Source organism: Bombus vancouverensis, chromosome 5 (assembly GCF_051014615.1).
Source record: "Bombus vancouverensis nearcticus chromosome 5, iyBomVanc1_principal, whole genome shotgun sequence".
In the NCBI taxonomy this organism is placed as follows: Eukaryota; Metazoa; Arthropoda; class Insecta; order Hymenoptera; family Apidae; genus Bombus; species Bombus vancouverensis.
The window spans coordinates 15402789-15422345 of record NC_134915.1 but is presented as its reverse complement, the minus strand read 5'-3'; the positions used below and the strand labels follow the sequence as shown (position 1 = coordinate 15422345).

Here is a 19557-nt window from a genome sequence, read left to right as displayed (position 1 = left end):
AACTCGGCCCGGGAAGCAGGGGGCACTGATCTTCAACTCGTTCAACAACACTGTGGCACTGCCTGAATGCCATGGTCAGTGACCGTGAGATCAAGAATTTAAATTCTACGCTGACTCGCCTACTCTTTCTTTTGTATCTTATTGTCCAGAATTTCTTGGCCATAGCGGCGCTACAAAAAGAACAAACGCTTCAATCTCTTGCAAGCATCATTTCGACGCTGAAAATGCATTTTTTAAAGGCGTCAGTCTACTTTTTCGTAAAAAGTTGATGGTACCTGTCGCTCAAAAAAATTAAATACATTGTCATCCCTCGTTTTTGGAATTCTTTTTTATCTGGCAATACGTTAAGCTCTTAAACTCCCGGAAGGAATTTTAATAAAAAATTTTCTCTTTTCAATATCGCGTTTTAAACCTTACAAGCAGAATTCAACGACAAAATAAATTTAACATTTAGAATGATGCTACCTTCGTCCTAACCAAACTTTCAAATCTGTTAGTTTCTTTCGCATAATGTAATAATACCTTAGAAATAGTATCTCTGTTAAGAAACGTTAAATATAGCGTGTAAAAAGATCTGAATATATCTAAAGCACGTGATCTTGAAGCCAACGTTACAACATTTATCTTAAAACGATCTAGTGACTTCTAGGGACAAAACCTCTTTCACAATAAACTCAGAATTCTAAAATATTCATTATAGTAGACATTCTTTCCAAGCGTGACATTTCCGTAGACAAGTATATCTTTGAAAACCATTCACGCTTCTCATAAACCGTATCCTATAAACTTGCCTGTTCCGTGTTCCAATTAAACCGCGGTTTCTGAGTCACGTTACCATAATAATGCAACAAATCCGAGCTCACTGTCGCTAGTTCCTTTTGCATGGTGCGTTTCTATGCCTAACCGTGCCTTTGGAGACACTACTTTTAATCCTGAGAAGACACGTTCTACTTCCTCTGTTTCCTGCGTCGCGTTTACCACTTTTCAAGCATTTTTCATCCATCCGGTGTACACACGGATAGCAACACCGCCCTTCTGTTCGTTATACATTTCTCTTTCTCTCTCTCTATTTCTGTATGTAAAATAGCACGGACTTTACGCACACAATGCACGTGTATGCGCGTTTTGTTCGGTGTTAGTCGCGGTGACTTGCTCTGCTTTGAAACTCGACACCTCTTTCGCTAAACACCAGGGACGGACGTACGTGGGCAACGTAAACACAAGAGAGACGTATGCAGACAAATGAACGCGATATACATGCAGATATGCGTATCAACACTAGAGGGACAAAACGTTCGTCCGCGAACAGAACCGGTGTCGCCGCTTGGAAATATTTGACAATGCTTTCTTCATAAATTGCACTCCAAATGGACTTTTTATATTCGTTTTTAAATTTATTGTTTTCCATGATAATAATCTTTATTAGTGATGAAGTTTTACGAATTTCAAGTGGGTATTGCATAACCTCGCGTTTCGGATGTAAATTGCACTACAAATGAATATCCCTGATACTTTTTAAGTCTTCTTTAAACAAATATAGTTTCTTTTAGCGGCAGAATTTCAAGCGTTCTGAAAATTCGTTTTAGCTGGATGTTACATAACCTGGTATTTTATCGTCTATTCTTATTTTCTCAGTGAACATAATTCTTTTTTAACGATACAGTGCCACGAGTTTGGAAATTGTTTCAAGCTTTAAATGAACGTTACATAATCTCATAATTTGGACGTAATCCGCGTTTCATGTTTATTCCACTCTCTAGGTTTTTCCTATAAAGACAGATTTTTAACCGTAAAGTTTTCAGAGTGTAGTTTATTTTAAGTGGATGTTGCATAACCCAATACTTTGAAAATGACTAATCCGTTATGGATAATTTCTGCACGATAACAGTTATAGAACTTGTTTGTTGAGAAATAATAAAACGAATGTTTGTTTTAATGTTTGGTTTTACATAACCTCTCGTCTTGCAATATGGCAACCAGTTGTGAACAATTCTTTTCATATAATGGATATTGCGAAATTTTTTTTATGAAAATTATTGTTTTCAGTGAACACGTGTTACACCACCATCGAGAATATTTATATTTATAATAACTGAAGACAATTTAAGAGACAATTGAAAAAATTGCAATCTTATAAAATACAACTTTGATTTTTCTTTATAGAAAATTATAACAAGAAAAGTTCAGCAAATAAGATACATACCTTTAGAAACTTCTTCTTCAAAAAGATATTAAAAATTACTATCTTTCCAGATCACTGATTTTGTAAAAGAAATTCGACCAACCGTGCAATACTTTATCTCAAAGCGTAAAACATTAATCTGCAGCAAACACGAACAGATGTACGTATGTAACATCAACAAAGAGGCATAGAACAAGATTCGAGACGAGATTTAACGGACGAGAAAAATTTGCAGCGAAAAAAGAAACCAGTTCGAGATAAAATCCGATCGAGGTCAAAAAAGCGGTTGAAACGCAATCTTACGAAAATTAATCTCGGGATTTTATGTACGTTAGGCTCGGTCGTGGCCACGATCGGGAAGCACCTGGAACAATTTTAAGGGCGCGGTAATAACCGTAAATGCTCGCTGCTTCGAGTCGTAAACGCGGGTAATTCAAACGCGATGGAAAGAGTGTCATGCAATTGCGACGTAAAGTTCATCGCATTCCGCTTCCCCGCTGATATTATCAAGCGGATTGAATTGTTCTTTGCAACAGATTTATCAAGTACAGAAAAGACAACTACAAAGAGGATGGTAAATAAAATGAAGGATATGAATCGTGTGATTTATACATTTTGCAATTTAGATGCATCTGATTGGAGATAATCTGGTTTGACATTTTCATATTATTTTACCTAAATATATTTTATGTTTGTAAATATAATACTCAAGTTAGATACGCTAAATATATATATGTATAAAAAAAAATTTTTTTATAGTCATTTGTAGATTATTTAAAATGTTAATAAGATACCGATTACAAACAATCTTCGTACGTGATTCTAAAGTGCTAATTATACCTAAATATTTCGATTCCCATATTTCTCAAACAACCATTGTAATTTCCAAAATTAAATGTACGATACAATGTACCATCGTTTAATTGCATAAAGATTGCTTTCCTTATAACGATACCGAGATAACCTCAATTTTTTGCTCTTAAGGAAATCCGAGAAAACAAACGAAAGCTCACAACAAAGGCAAAGCTAATTACATCCTATTATCGTAATCGAATAATTACTCGTAATTCGTCGAGCTAAGCCGAACTTGGTATGGTTTCCCCCATTAGCGTGCATTCATATGTACACTCGTAGATACAGCGCATGTACACGCACACAGTGACCTAATTTTTTTTTTTTCAGTTGCTAACGATTCACATCGGATAGCAGTTACCAGCTCACCGGTATTCCTCAACCTTTCACGCATTATCATTATCGAGCTTGGCATTTACGCGACTTGTTGCATTGACCTACTCTGGCTTATGGCCGATTAATACGCGCCGTTATTGTTTCCACGTTCGCTAGCCTCCCATGACGCGAACGTACGCCATTCTACGGGTTTCATCGGGTCCTATTTTGCGAGCCATACCAAGCGAAATAGAGCTTTACTTTCAACGGGGATCAAGGCCCCATCAAGGTCGCTGCAACAATCAAGAATGCGACTGACCGCCAATATGCCTCATAAACACGTGACCCAGGTACACGATCGTTTATTTTACCAGTTTTAGCTCGGAATTTATCGGAACTTTTGAATGCGATGTACCGATGATCGGTAAGTAACTCAACGATCGTGAGAAAGAGTTATGCGGGTCAAGGTGAGAAGGAAGAAGCCTGACCAACTCTGAATAGTATATATATCTACTTATGCGATACAAAAAGAGAATGTAAAATGTAAAACGTTATATCGTTTTATATGAAATAAATTTAATGGTGAAATCAGAAGAATAATGAATATTCTGAAATTTTTGTAAAAATTTTACAAGTCTACAAAGATGCATTTGTGGAAATTGGAATAGTTTTTTCTAAAATACTATATGTCCTTTATTTTTGTTCACTGCGTGTTCTCTCATATACCTTTCATCCTAGTTCCTGCAATGTAAACTTAGACGGTAATTCTGGTGTTGATATAAACTTTAGCAAACGGTATTACACGGTATTCGCAATTTTATGTCAATATATTATTCTACGCCTCTATAAAATTTTAATTGAATTAATATCTAGCTATCGATCGTTTTAATACTAATAGAAAGTTCAATAAATATAGTTATATAATGTTTGAATATTGTACAACGATACATTCTCCGTGTCTCTATCGCGTTCTAATTAAGTTAATCTGTAAAGGTAAATTATTAGAAGAAGAAATTTGGGGAAAGGAAAGTGTTCTATATTCGATGCATACGGCGCTTGCTCGTTTAAGGGTCAAAGGACGAGTCGAGGGCGTATACGAAACGTCCCCGAGGCATCGATCGTACACCACTCGACAAAAATTTCATGCTCGGCCTCCTAATCCGAGCATAAAATGAGGCCGATATGTCGTCCGTTGGTGGAAAACGAGTCAGAGAGCCTTTCGATGCACCGTTAAACAACACACGCACACATGCACGCACATACGACGATCAATCTTGGACCAAACGCCGTGTCGGTATCATCGAGGAAAACACGCTTCCTATTTCCGTACATATACGTACAGTAACTCACGGAAATATTCGAATATTCTGAGGAACTTTTTATGTACATATCATATAGAACACTTTGAAATCTCATTGATACACACAACACATTGGCAAGATCAGATCTAAAAATATATATAGACGTTACAAGATATTCGTTGGAAGCATATATACCAAAGTATTTGCGCTGTCGATTATTCACTATACCATAAAACCACAATATGCAGCGAGACCATTTTGTTTAAAACTATTATCCATGCTGTGTATCATGAAGTGTTCGACTATTTTCGTGAGCCACTGTATCTATATATACTACGGCCGATTAAGTACTAGGACAGTATTTAACACAAATTTCTTGTCATTGGTTTTATTTTGTGCTTGTTGTATTATAAATCTCTTACGTTGTTTGCATCACATGTGCTAGAGTGTCGTACAATGTAAAATACTAGACAATAAAATTTGATAGTTTTTCGACGAATGTAACGAGTGGCTGTTCTAATACTTGATCCTAATACTTATGGCCGGTAGTGTACCTACGTGCAAGCGTGCCAACCACGACACACAGTGATGCACGCAGCGAGTCAGCGAGCGGTTCACTCACCATTTAAATCGCCCAAGGTCCGTGGAATTTAAATCTCAATCAGCGCCAGGAAGACGCCGTATGTACGCTCTTGGAAGGTCGTGCACGCGTCACAGGAGGATCCTCTTCGACAGAATGGGAAACGAGATCGAGGCGAGAAATATCACACTGGACACCAGATGTACAAGTTCACCGACTTCCGCGTTTGAGTCGTGCATAGGATCCAAGACGTCGCTTTCAGTCACGACGTCACACAGATAGCGACATATTACGCTATCCTCCTTAACGTACACCGAGGCGAACAGAGGCGAAAAGAACACAGAGGAGAACAAGGCCGTCGGATGCGCGTCAGCCAGTAAACGTGTCGATGCACAAAACGAACATGACGAAAGGCAGAGAAGGAGAAAAGTGGGAGAGGAAGAAAGATACGATGAATACACTATGCGTGTTCGAAGCGAAGAAACGCGACCGTGTGCTTCGCCACGCGAAGTGCAGCACTAGTAACAACGGACACAACGATAGGTCCGATGCTCTCTTCTTCCGTGAAACAAGAACACTTACGGTTTTCCCTTTCCGTGGCACATTTTATTCCTGTCGATCTGTCGTGTAACACGTACCGTTGATCTTCGCGAACTGCACGCTGTTTTCGTGTCACAGTTCACGCATCATCACATTTCCTTCCTTGTTGCCACGGATATATTCTACTTTGTCCTTCGATTATACATATATGTATATATTTATATATATATATGTGTGTGTGTATGTGTATGTGTATATATACATATATATATATACTATTAATGGCAGTGATTAGAAGAGGAGAGGGTGCCACGCACGGTAAGTGCTAAGTAGCACCTCCCCCGTTAAAGGCTCTCACGCAACTGACGCGACTGGCGCGAAGGGCACACGGGGATTAGGAGAGCATGAAAGAGGGGATGCTCGAAGATGGATGGAGGGGGAAACGACAGTAATACTACGGCAGAGGGACGCAGAGAGACAACGCGAGCCGATAGGGGAATTGCGCATGCGTAGTGGCCCTGTTTTAGAACAGTACCGTGACACTCGTTGACAAGCCACCGCCCGATGCATCCACCCCGTCTGTGTCACGAGTCACGATACGTACTACAGCTGTCTACGCTCTGAAAGAGAGCAACCTTATCTCCTACATTTCTTTGACCACACTAAAGCAGTCGCCTTATCACTCTGTTAGTAAATCTAGGTCGTTAAGTTACGATTATAATTTAACGTACATAACATGAATTTACAGTGACTACAAAACGTATTTGTACATTATACTCTTATTTCCCATTGAAGCGTTTCTCTGCCTGATTTCACATTTCATTTTCACAGTATTTCTACTAAGTGATACGAAACTGAATATACTTCGACTTAATTGCTATAATAAATACAAATACTTTTTGTAGCCGCTGTATATCAAGAATAGATTGTAACTTAGGAAGTACATATATACAATAAACTTGTACTGTATCTCGTTTCTTTCGAGCATTTATACAAGGTTTACTGTACATAGTTTTCAAAAGCTACTTAATGTAAATCAGTTTGACCGAATGAACTCGTGAAAGAAGAGGAAACAGACGCATGCGTAAAATGGAAATTCCATTCCCAGAGAGGTTAACAAATTATACCGAATTACCGCGATGCAGAGGCTTGCGTTTGCTAATCTGTTTCTCGCATGTTCTTTACTGCTTCGCTACTCTGCGCGAAAGAGAACGTCACACAAAAGACCAAGACCTACATAAGCGAAGCACAGAGCTTGCCAGAGTAATCACGTCGCGCACCATATACTCATATAACAAGCAAAATCAGTTTCATGTGCGACACGCGTCCACAGTTGTAATTAAAAGCGTCGACTTACAACTATTTTAGTTGTATCGTAAAACATTCTAATTTTCTGTAATAATAATACACTCTATTGACGCAACCCCCTACAATATTCTATTTTCTTAAAATCCACTTGGGAATAATAACGTTCAGGTGGATTCAGCAGATATGGATAGAGAGATCCGGTGTTACAAAACGATGGTTAGCGATCGCTTTCCGTGAAGCGTTCGTCGCCTCTAGCAGTATACTTATTTTTTTATATACTATTTTGATTTGTTAACCTCGAGTGAAGGGCAGTTTTGTCGATGGTTTCGATGTGAATTGGTATCGCTAGACTTGGCTATATTGTAAGTTAAACCTAACCTACATAGTTATTTGTTACGAAGCTTTATATTATCAAATTTGCACATTATTTTATTGATATAAATATTTTTTCATATTGTATTATATTTTTATAATACGTATGCTTTCTATTAAGGTAAATTTTGTAAATATGTAATTTATTATATTATTGTCTCTACATTTATTATACACTGTCATTGAATATTTAGGTACATTTCGTGAATATTTAAAGAAAAATTCTGCATCCAATTTTTTAAGTTATATTAATACGTGCATTATTAAGTATTCTTCTATCTCTAACAGTCGAGTATAGAACAGTACAGTTTCGATTACATTTTTACAATTATTTTGTTCGTGGACTAAAGCAGAATTATCAAAGGATACTTTTTTTGTAGACATTCAAGCGTTTTTGATTGAATATTAGAAGATGTAAGAAGAAAATGGGACGCTGTGTGTTAATTGCAAAAGTGTAAACGTGACCATTGTAAACGTAAAGTAAAACGTGACCATTGTAAAAAGTTTATTTGCGTATACCGTGCGGCTGAGCAAAATATGATAATAATAAGATAATATAGAAAATATAAGAAATGTAACGAAAAAAGGTATTACTGTTTTTTACTGCGGTACATTTTATTTTTGTAGTTGATATATGTACATATATTCATAGATTCATAATCATGAAAGAACTAAAGCAACGTTGCGTATCACACAATTCTTTTCCTTCTTTTCCTGTTTTTATTAAATTATTCGTACAGCGCATAGATGAATTCCAATAATTTGAATAACACAGAGGTTATGGCCCATTTTCGTTAATTTTTAATCCACACGACCTCCTCTCATAAATGGAGCGAAATTTCGCGGGAACATTTACAAGCTAACCTCTAATATACCTTTCGCGGTATGCGGATAGAAAGGGACCACGAGGCAGAACATTTTTACAGAAAACTCATCATTTTCTTTTTCCTTCTCTTTTTGAAAGAAACGAACGATTCAAGAGATTGAAGTAAATTCATGCCAACTCTCTATACGTGTCTAAATTGCGCTTGTTTTTACACCGGAACAGTTTGCATTTACTTATATCGCTTATCGACCGCACAAAACGACCATCATCGTTTTAATGCAAGCTTGTAAACATCCGACTATCGATCGCGCGCGTTCGATACATTTGCAACCTTGTTTGGTACGCTCGCGATGTATTTAAACGTGGAATCAGAGATAATAACTCCGTTTAACAAATTGGGGAATGGATGCAATTTAGAAACGGCATTTTCAAGATCGGATTTCTCGATCAAATTTACATGCATTGTTAAAACTGCATACCTTTTGTATTTTTTGGTTACGACTGGGATTCTTTCACCTCAACGGTGAATTTTAACATTTAATGTCAATATTTGAAATCATATAGATATTGTTGCAACGAAAATATTACACACACCGTATTTGTATTTTGCAATGTACATATACACAATCGAACAAATATTATCAATGAATTTTAAAGGTGATGAGCAACCAGTATTAATAATTGCATAATAATCTCATGCATAATATTATACAAATAACAAGTTTGGTATATATAAAACAGGTAAAACTCTACAAGTCAGCTGATTACTCCATAATCATGATCATAATGGCTGAGACCGATATAATGAATAAATATTAACTAATTACTAGTCAATAACCTTAACTTGCGAAAGAAGTCATTAATTTTCCAAGAGTCGGAATAATTTCATAAGCAAATTTACAAAATTTATGAAAGAGTTTCAAATGTCACGTTGTCTGCATTTAAAAAAACATAACAGGCAATAATCATAAGCAATTCTAGCCGCAGGAAATTTAAAATCTCTATTCTATGCAAAGTTATACTTTACGTATGCATTAACTTCACTAACCTAAACCTAGAACGAATATTGTTTATTTAATATTTGAAATATCTTTGTCCTATGTATCATAAAATAAATTAACAATAATTTAAGATCAAATCAGGAAACATAATGACAGGATTCTGTAATAGGTTGGAAACGACTCTACTTCCGCAATCCCGTTCTACGAGGGTTAAAGCCCGATGTGTACAAGCGTCACGCGTCACGTTCACGTCCTAGCAGTACCAGCGATCATTTTTTCTGATGCGAACAAGACGACAAGTTGCCGTCAGGAATTGCGTCACACGTGAACTTGCTCATAGTAACCAACGCTGATCAGCGTACCTCACGCGCCTGCGTCACTTCCAAGTCGTTCTTCTCGCTCGGCGTGTCTGCGTTTCCATGGAAACCAGGCGACGCTAGAGAGGTGGCCATAACGAGCTAACCTCTCCGTTGCAAAGAACGCTCTGACGTTACGTATGAATTAATGACACGTGCTCAGCGCAAACTGTCGCTATAATGTGTCACAGAATATTATTGGATATCACAACGTACACGCAGTGTGTATATCGAGCTTTATGAACCTGATCACGCCCTTTTTCACCGGTTTGGTGATTCTGATATTAGGTTCTGCGAGACAAAGTCGATACGTAAGTCAATTGATATTTATTCACAGAAACACGAAAATAAATGTCAACCGCTACTAGCCTCTTAATAATGTCTGTAACTACCGAATGTAATAGCTAAAATAAACTCCTGGGATAAACAAGCTCCTTACCACTGTGCACAATGATTAAAGAGATTCAACGTTATCAAGTTACACGTGATTATTTATTTTGGACAGGATGCTGGCTGGGTAGTCGAGCATATTCGAGGGAACCGGTTGAAGTTATTCTCACGTGTGCATTTACGCGAACGAGAGGAGCCTACGGGTCACAATAACCAAAGGACGTTTCGACGTCGCGAAATTGCACGCTGGTTTTTGCGGCCAGGCGACCGTAAACTTTCCCATAAGGCTCCTAGGTAAATAGTCCCTCGGCCGGCATCTCTACGTATCTCTACATGGCTCGGTTACGAAGAATTCCGGCCTATTATTATGAGCATAATTGTCTGATTATACGTCTGTGATCTGGCACGGCTCTATAACGTTAAGGTCACACTGTGCCACAAGGGCACATGTGCTCATCGAATTCTCGCTACCATTCCAAATATAGTTCTAAACGGAATTCTTTTCATCGTTCGAGTGAATTTTAGAAAATATATTGCTACGAACATCGAGACGCGAACAGGGTATTATTACCCGTAGAGGAGGTAATAGCGAAAAGAAAGAGTAAAAGAATTATTTTCGTGCCTCTTTTCTCTTCTTCCCTCTTTTTCTTCCCTTCCAATTAATGTCTAGAGGTTATCACAGTGGAATTGGAACGAAACGCTCATCGTAGATAATGTTTCGTTTTTTGTACCTTTATTCAGCGTATTGAACGATACAATGTTGAAATCTGTTGCATTCAACGTGTGAATTGTTTTTCTAGAATTATACTAAAACCTCGGGTCATTATGTCAGTAGGTAAAAATGGAACGTAACGCGCGTATGATTTATTTAAAACTTGTAACTGTCATATCTGCATATCTACACTTGCATCTTGCTACTTTGGATAAATAATTTATCGCATTTTTTGTCCATTGGAAGGCACATTTAATGTTATGCATGAGTTTTTCACTTGCAAGTAAAGTTATATCACTGGAACTAAGTTGTTCTGCATTAGCTAGCCGATGACACGTGTTAGTTTTTACGTAAAACAGCCAGTCAGCAACGTGTCAACACACGATATGTATACACATTGTTCACGTGTTCGCGACGATGTTATTCGCTGCACTCGAAAAACCTCGTGTAAAAGATCCATTAGCATTTCAAATGAGGGAACTGGGAAACGGATATAATTCGTTATATATAGGGAAAAACGTGGAAGGAAGCTCGGTCACGACGCGTTTAATGCGTAAATATAAATGCGGGTTGCAACGTTTTCGGAGTGGCTGGAGTTTCGTTGAGATAGCCAGTGATATAGGATGCCTACATTTAAATTTACAGTTTGCTACTAAATTTCCTATTCCAATTTTATTAAGCCATCGGATAGTAACAACTATCGTCGTTTTAAATTTAACTCTCAGAAAAAGAAAAAAAGGAAACAGTATTATTTTTAGGATGACCCAATGCAGAGGGTGTTGGAAGGCGAAGCTCCGTAGGCCGCCAAAAATCGTGTGTCGTCTTTGTTCGGACGTACAACGCGAGGTTTTTCGCTTAGAATGTTCGTTACTAAAATACACAGACCACACCACTTTCCGGTTTCCTTTTTCTCGTATCACCACGTTCACTTCTCGTCGTTGGGCAAAGAAACCTCTTCGTCAGTGATCCTCATCCACGTTTTTTCCTCCCCTTCTACTGTCCACCTTGGACACCTGGAACCACGTGATCAAGAGAAGGAAAGTAACGCGTTAACGTTAACACGGCCACGAACAAATACGATCGAGTCTTTCACCGGTAAATAGCCTTTTACGACGAGATTCTGTGCATTTTCAAGCCTGCTGTAGACTTCTCCTTTTTATACGTTTAAGAGTTTCCAAACACGCGAATGCGATCGAAATTAATAGCTACTTTTTCCAGCAACAATTGAGAATATCAGTATTTCCTTGTACCTTTGTTTAGATGGCCGAGAATTTTTTGAAAAATATTAAGAAAACCGATCTTTTCTTCGCTATTGGATAGTCGTCATTTCTAAATCGCAGCGAAAATCTTGTCGACATAATTCCAGTAGAAATTGTATATTTAGCGCTTCGATCTTACCACGAACTTCTTCTTTCTTTTGTCCAATATTTGCTGGATGAAATTATCCAATATTTAAGTTTCGCCTCTTTAGCAATGTTCATAGGAACTTTGAGTTTACATAAAACACCTACAGACTAGTTATTATTAATTCGTTACTGATTCCTGCGCTTTAGTAACATTTATATACTGTACACATCGTACATTGTATATTGTTTATACGCTCCAAGTTGACACAAGTGCTGGCATATTTATGAACGAGAGATGGTCCGAGAAAGTTGTACGAGAGGAATCAGTTTCTACCTGTTACGTACAGTGAATGGGAATAGATGACAGGAGGCGAAGGTTAGTTACATAAAAACAAGCGCAGCGAGTGCGATTACTTCACTCTTTGAAGTTACGCTCTGGCCATGACGTGATTCCATAAATATCGGCATTAGATATATGAAGGGATAATTAATGGGGAACGGACGCGATATTACACGGGATATGTCGTCTTTGGATAATCACATGGAATTATTGGCGTAATTTTATCAAGGTGTATACAATGAAGAATGAGTTAAGAATTCGATGGAATTGGATGGAGATTAAATTAACATATCCATTCACTGGTATTGACGTTAGACTACCGTTATTTAGTGGACCAACGAATTGGTCGTTTTTTAATAATACGAGGTTTTTAACTGCATTAAATTATACATTTTCGCTCGTTATGTACTATATATCTCCCAGCAGAATTTTAGCGAAAGCACATGCCGGAGGAAATAAATTTTAATACCGCGGTAGAAATCTGAATATTCGCACGGCGATGTGAATGTATCAGCAGCCCTTTTAGTATGCTGTTGAACGTTCTTTATTTTTGTTAGAAAAAAAATCTGCATAAAAAATGATGCAAAGTATAAAAATACTTCTCATTGAAAGAACCCATCAATGTAGAATTTTGATTATCGCGTTACACATAATAGATAAAATAATACAAACGAGTATTATATATTACTATGCTATTTTGTTATTTTAAATGGAACTAAACGATTTTTTGAAATATAAATATAGACGACGATCTACGCGTTCGATTCGAATATTCTCGCCTTTTCGAGCGAAAACGTTTAGAAGATATTTTAAAGAAAATATTTTTGTCGAAAGAAATACCGAAGTGTCGTTAAAAATTTCGATCGATTCTATTTAAAGTTTGAAAAACCAGAAGTATCGTATCCTGCGTCTCATCTTGAAACGGGAAAGCTGAACAAAAAGCCCGGACAAAGTTCCACCAAAAAGGAGAAAAGCTGAGCAATGTTTGGAGAAAAAAGAAAAACGGCCAACCACGTGACAGTTAATATTGTCTACGATTCTGCCTGAAAGGCGAAAAAAATAATTTTCCAACTTATTTCACGCAGTCAGTGGAATGAATTCGAGCGAGATGAGTGCCGTTCGTCGGAATGGAATGGAAAGGGCGAAAATTCCAGCGGAGAGGTTCGTTACCAAAATACACACGCGCAGTGCAATCTCGTTTTCTCGGTTCTTTCTTTCGAAACGGCGGAGGGTGCGCGACTTTCAGCTCGGATTTAATTATTTTTAACGAACACGCCAGCCCACCGGGAACAGGAAATCGTTCCCCGTTCCTAATCCGAATGGCTGAACGAAAGTTTATTTTACGACAGGATAATACTTGATACGTGAAACACATACGATCGGACGAAGCGATAAGTTCGAACAAGATATTTAATATTAACCTCTGACCGTCAAATGAATTTTATACGTCCTTTATGGATGTAACATCCATACGATTATAATTCTGTCGTTTAGTATTAATCGTATATCGATTCGTCGTTGATATCTTTTGATTATAGCTGACCCATAGTCATTTGAATTAACATTTCACATTACTATAACGATCAAAGTGTCACGTGTATTTAGATATATCGTATTAAATAGCAATAATTATAGAAAAGATTGTTACGTTCAATTTACGTAGAAGATATATTTAATTGTACTGGCTGTATCGGTTTTAAACGAGTTTGTAAGTTGGAGATAAGTTTCGTGTATATCCACGAACACACGTAGTGTATGGATGATGAAATAAAATAGTTGTATAAAATATATACAGATTGCCAGATATAAATTAGTTATATACACGAAAAGGAAACTGAAAGCGACGATTTTCATTGTAAGAGAAGAATCTAAACGTTTATAAATAATGAATAATTAAGAATCAAGAGCGAGTAGCTCAAGCTTGATTTGGAACTCGTATCGTCCATTTATGTCGTCTAACACGAAATGACTCGAAGCCGTAATTTATACAAATCTAGTCTCACCTGCGATTAGAAGAAAAGTTGTTTCACGCGCTTACGAAAAAACTCGCGCCTTAGAACGACAGAGCTGGTTAAATACCGTATAATCTGCGATCTTTTCGTTCGCTTGGAACAAAAATACAGCGACAGTGTAGAAAAATGAGCGTGTTCGATGCACCGAGGGTACGAAATATATTTCAAAACTTGCGCACGTACGTTGCATAAATTGGGAATTCATGGAAAAGATAGAAAGCATGTAGAAATACGAATGAATAGTAAAAATCATAGGTAAGTAGATAGGTAGATAGATAAGTCAATATTATACGAGCGATATTTTTATAAGGTGCTAACATTCGCTTTCGATTCTCACCGTGCAACCTAACTCAGACTCCCATAGCGTGCGCGATTTTATTTTCCATCGAACGAGCAATACAAATAGGAGGGAGGGCCGATATCAGGAAACGCGAGATATCTGGTGGAAAACGTCAAACAACTTCGGACCCCGAGATATCTCGTCAATGTGGCCCGATTAAGTAATCGGAATTCTACACAATGCAAGAGTTGCGTACTGTTGCCTACGGTAAACTGGTTCTGCGAGTAATATTTCACACGATTTGCATTCATGCGAGCCTGTATCAAGTTCAATTTGTCCGATATGCTTAACGTATGCATAAGGCGAGACGCGCCAAGTGTAACGAGTAAATATTTTGTAAATACAGATAAATATAAAAAAAAAACAGGTTATTTATAGGCGATGGTCCAATATGTTATATTAATAGGCAATATACAGCGTTGCTCGTTTCGCCTGGAAACATCTCCAGCAAAACCGTGCACGATACGAGAAGATGTTTGAGACAAATGTCGTAGGACTTCGAGGTGGGCATCGTATGGTGCTGATATTTATTTTGCCTTGCGAAGACTTTGGAGAGCACCGACTATGAAGGTAACTTTTGTTTGTATCTTTACAATACATGGGAAGTATACACCTCTTTATTCCATGCTTTTCTAGCCGACATCAAATCGCTATTTGCTCGTACTTTTTCCGTCGACTATCAGCAATGGACACGCTATATATAATACCTTAGGAAGAAAATGTATTTTGCATACGAAAATGAGACCTTTTTTGCTCATAACGTTGCTCGCTTACTCGATGCTTGGTTCGAATATGAGTAAATGGAATTTACATTCCAACGACTATAGGTCACTTAGTATCGACCGAGGTTGTAGATAAACAAACGGCAGTAAAGGCAGAACAAAAGAAAACAAGTACTTTTTACTTATTTTCTTCAATCCCCGGAATGTTTTGACGATTCCAATCTTAAGATATTCGAGCTTCCTTCTAAAAGATAGCATAACGAAAGAAAGAGAAGAGCGAAGGACGTTTAATTAATACGAAAAAAAATGTCAAATATCGCAACAACTTTGATACCATGTCAGGATTACATTAACAGGGTTGCGTGTAACGTTTAAATTGAAAATAAAGGAGAATATTAATATTTCAATTCATTTGCGTATACAAATTTTATTTGTACAAATAAATTCATTATAAAAGCAGGGAAAAAGTGGGCAACGTTCTGCACAAAATTCATCGGATCTCGAACGCTCGTAATCGCTTTAAACGCCGCTAATCGAGCGCTTTAAGCCCGCGTGCATCGATATTCGTCCACAGCCTCGTGTCTCTGAACACGTGGCAACTTGCATACGTTTTCACCGGAGCATGATCGATTGCTTTTTGCCGTATAACGTCGGCGTCTCGCCTCCAACGAAACCGATCCATTCCAGTTGACTTATCGATTCCGCTGAAAGTAACAGTGTTTCCATGGAAAACGGAATTAGGCTAGATAAGCGGCCTGAATATTCGGACCTCTTCCAACGATAGCCGGCAATTATTTTCCACAGATCTACGCGTCGCAATTCCTTCGTTTCGGAAACGATTGCTTCGCAGATAAACTATATCGCGTTATCGTTCTCAAATATGTATCGAGTTTTCGATAACACGACGAGATACATATGTATATTGATTAATCCTACGCGCTCCAGCAATATAGCAAAACATGTCCTCTTCGATTATGTTTTTGTCTATTGAACAACGATATAGCAACGATAAAATACATATTCAAATAACGTATCGTTGAACGCAAGGATAATCTAATTTCGTTTATATGTAACGATGGACGTAACGACCAAACGAATATGTAAATTGTACGATGATTAGTCACGAGTATATACACGAAGCTTTAGCCGAGTACGCGTTTCTAGTAAATAATTCGTAATTTCTATCATACATTTTCAAGCTCGTCTCTAAATTCATCGTGCCAATCGTATCTCATCACGGCGATAATGAAATCTCGAAACGTTGTATACGATGTTCGTACGTAGCGCGTTTATAAAAAAAAAAAAAGTTTCTACGAGCGTTGAAATACCTTCGCGAGCCACTGTGCAAAGCGTATAAGCGTATGTGTGACACGATCGCGATCGGCGAGAACTTTTTTAAGGATGGCCTGCAAAGAAAATGGCCAGTTAGTTAAGTTAAGTGGCGAGTACGTTCACGTTAGAACCGGTCTTATCAGATGGCGAGCCACGTGGCCGTAACACGCACTTCGTTTTAACCACGTGTTCGTGAGGCGGTTGTCGTTCTCCCCCCTCGGAAACCGGTGCTTGTGCCAACTTACTTTCACGACATCTATTACAAATGGATGCATATAAATTGCACAGCATGGTGTCATACTTCAACCGGGAAACACGCAGGATCTGGGCTGGATGGTTGTTCGCGGTCGAATATTGCCTGCTTATGCGCCAAATGAATTTTAACTGGGCACATCGTGTACTAGGCTCGTTACGAGTAAGTCTAGATCGTTATCTTTCGTTCGACTAATAGGCCATTTGAATTTACGCGAATGTGAGTAATTTTCGGAAGCTGCAAGAAACGATCTGAATTCAATTTGTTCCATTTCAACAATGTCCTATCTTTATCTTTTTTTTTTTTTTGTTTTTATGCAGTGAAAGAATTAAAAACACGCGCGTACAATTGATGCAGAGTAATTGCGAAACTAATGCGTTCTTCGTATCTTCTGTTCCTCGAAAACTCGGACTAATAGCTAAGAGGACGAAATATGGACGATGATGATATATACAGGGTGGTTGGTAACTGTTGGTACAAGCGGAAAGGGGGTGATTCTACGCGAAAAAAGAAGTCGAAAATCTAGAATAAAAATGTTTTTTTGATTTTTTCCACCGAGACAACGATCTACAGTGAGATCCGTTATAACGAGACGCGATAAAGTGCACGCGTACCGAGCGAAAATTCAAAGTCGATTTTCTCGAAAACGAAGCCTCGAACGAAAAATTGTTATTCTATATTTTCGACTTCTTTTCTCGCGCAGAATCACCCCCTTTCCGCTTGTACCGCCAGTTACCAACCACCCTGTATATCCCCTACAAAAATATACGTATCAGTGCAACTTTCGTATGGAAGAATCATTGGTGATCGTTTAAACGGATACAAAGAACATTGTATCACGTTTCGACGTAATAATTTTCTCGCGCCCTTAAATAATAACATAATAACGATAAAGTAATTAATTTGACGATCCATTTGAAAGTAAAGAATATTCGAGATAATATATGCGCCTAGTCTCGTATAATAAAGACGCTCATAAGAGATGTACTCCTAGAAGCAACAGCCACAATTTAATTAATTCAGGGAACTACCGTCTAGCGAGAAGAAAGTAAACTTTTACTTTGTGGATCCATTAGCTTTTCACGAGTAGCCCAAAACGCAGTAGGAATTAATTTTTAAGAAACCTCATAATTCCTTAACAAACGCTGCGCTATGAAAATACTTTGCCACGGAGAAAATTCAGAGGAAGAAAAATTCTTGGCCGTTGCGGGTTTGCTCTTTGAAAGGCACCTGCCTTTTGTTAACACACTTCCATTGCCCACGTGAGCCCAACAGAAGACGTAATGGCGGTCGGTTTCCACCGATCCATCCCGTATTTGCTTAAGAAATATTTCCCACTGATACTCAGTCTTGCTTTAACAATGCTTAAAGGCGCCTTTTCATGCGGCCACCGTGAATAATCGCTCGGCTGCACCGTATAATTTATCGGTACGTATAGTTTATTTATCGAATAATCTCCATGTTGGAATTTATTCGCTGGAAATATCATAAGACTATAATAGAATACATTGTGTTTGGTAATAAGTTTTCGATCGAATGGCCAACCATTATAATTTAATAAATTCAGCAAACGAATCGACCAAATCGAATTACGCTTTATTAATCAAGCCAACGATAAACGTATTTATTCTTGGTAAAATTTGCCACGAATTTTAATGTGTCGAGCCTTCTTTAATTTTGGCCGGTTACGAAACGCAGTGTATCATAAATATTTTACATCTCGAAAACTGTACCAGGCTGTTTCGCTTGGCTTGGTACTACTGCGTTTAGTCGAAAACTTATTGCGAGAGGTAACAGCTGGAGACATGTTTGTCCTCCGCACGAAGAAGTGCAGCGCATAACTGATTTCTTTGGCGCAATGCGAATAACATTTCGCACACAGGAGTCACTGACTCCCAGATGTAACGTCGCGACGACTAATTTTAACTTCCTCGCCGGCTAAATGAATAAAAACAGACCGATCGAGATGCGTTTGGCCCGAAATAAAAGCGATTTTTCTCCAGAACGAATCTCAACGAAACCGGCCGACCCGCGCGCGCCGTTCGATTCATTTTCAGCGTTCTGTATTCCTGTTTCGTCGTGTGTTTTTTGAAATTCATAGCAACGAAGATATTTTCGTGGAATAGTAAATTCGGGTCTCTCGACCTAAATAACGGTATATATCTCACACAAAGAGCATCTAAATATCCTATGGCCCCGACTTTAAATTTCAACCTTAAACTTTAACATCGATTTTCAATCTCTCATGTGTTCCTAGGTGTACAGTTGATACGATAATTCGAAAATAAACCTTTGCACAATTTTGAGTGCACTGGTAAAATTTTATTAAAAATTGGCAATTTTGGAGATTTGACGGACCTGTTGAAAAGATCAAAGTTCCTAATATAAAAATAACGTGAATAATTATTCCTGTAAACGCGGCATAATTTAATTGCTCACCACAGCTCCGCCATGCGTTTCTATCGAACGAATTTCGC

General features: G+C 37.9%; 1 protein-coding gene across 3 annotated transcripts in view; it reads right to left on the bottom strand.

The window, feature by feature from the left end:
• The window catches only part of Utx (Utx histone demethylase), a 149523-nt gene that overhangs the window by 115360 nt on the left and 14606 nt on the right, over window positions 1-19557 (bottom strand). Inside the window, exon 1 of one of the 3 annotated variants that reach the window (XM_033337729.2) lies at window positions 5273-6145. The exons of the other annotated variants lie outside the window; for them this stretch is intronic. The gene's annotated coding sequence lies outside the window, so the exon portion shown is untranslated. Of the gene's footprint in view, window positions 1-5272; window positions 6146-19557 lie in introns of those variants that run through there. 3 annotated transcript variants of the gene reach the window in all.